This window comes from Morone saxatilis, unplaced genomic scaffold, assembly GCF_004916995.1.
Source record: "Morone saxatilis isolate NCDOM2014 unplaced genomic scaffold, NCSU_SB_2.0 Contig8, whole genome shotgun sequence".
NCBI lineage: Eukaryota > Metazoa > Chordata > Actinopteri > Moronidae > Morone > Morone saxatilis.
The window spans coordinates 24,476,540-24,477,679 of NW_023340257.1; positions in this window are offsets into that span (position 1 = coordinate 24,476,540).

Genomic DNA, 1,140 nt, shown 5'->3' on the forward strand with positions numbered 1-1,140 from the left:
GTGTGTGTGTGTGTGCACATGATGACAAGTTTAATGTTCTCAGGAGAGGAGAGTCTGTTCAGGAGACCACTTAAACTTCAAACTTACAGGATGAAAGCCAGCCCAAACCCTTTCCATGTGTATCTCTGTGTACAAGTATCCGTTGTGTACTATGTTCCTGTGTGTATTGTCTGCATACCAGGAACGAAGTCAGAAAAAGTCCTAAACTCTTTGTGTGTGTACATGTTCAAACATGGTGTGTATGGATATATTTGTGGGTGTGTGTGTGTCAGTCATTGTATCCCGGCTTTTCTGTCCTGCACTTATTTTTAACCTTCAGGGGGTTTCTGTGCTCCTGGATGGGCCAGAGAAGGAAAGGAGAAAAAAAAAAAAAAAAGAGACGAGAGAGAGAGAGAGAGGGATGAGAGAGAGAAGAGAAGAGAGGGAGAGAGAGAGAGAAGATGAGCACAGTACGATAGAGTGCGATGAGGGGAGACAGAGAAGGCGGCGAGGGTAGGGAGCGAGGGAGAGAGAGAGAGAGAGAGAGAGAGAGGCGACTAAGCCTGTGGATCAGGGGGAGGCAGATTAAGCTAAAGTCCCCTGCTTAAGACTTCAAAGTTCAAACTCCAGCAGCCTCAACAGTTGTCCGCTGTCCTCCTGTGTGTGTGTGTGTGTACATGCAGGTGTCCATGTACATCTCAGAGAACATTGTGTATTGTTTTATGTGTGTGTGTTTTTATCAGTTTATCTTTGCACATGTGGGATGTATGCCCCTTTTTCACACACATAAGAGTGAAAATGTGAATGTATGTGGCCCTTTGCCCTTGTGTATGTTGGTGTGTGTTTGTGTGTATGTTGGTGTGTGTATGTAGGTGTGTGTGTGTGTGTGTGTGTGTGGCCTCCTGTGACATTGACATACAGCTTTGTGACCTGGATGGAACGCAACACAAAGTTTGGGCGAGAAGAAGACGATGCGTGATTATACCCCCATGACAGCTCTGACATAGTGAGAAGATGGAGGGATGGAGAAAAGGGAGAGATCAGAGGGAAAGAGCAGGGAAGACGGAGAGAGTTTCAACTTTCAGGAAACAGTCTGTGCTTTTGTTCTCTCCAAAAGAGAGTTTAAACAAATGATTACTATTCCTAATTTATCAGTGTGGA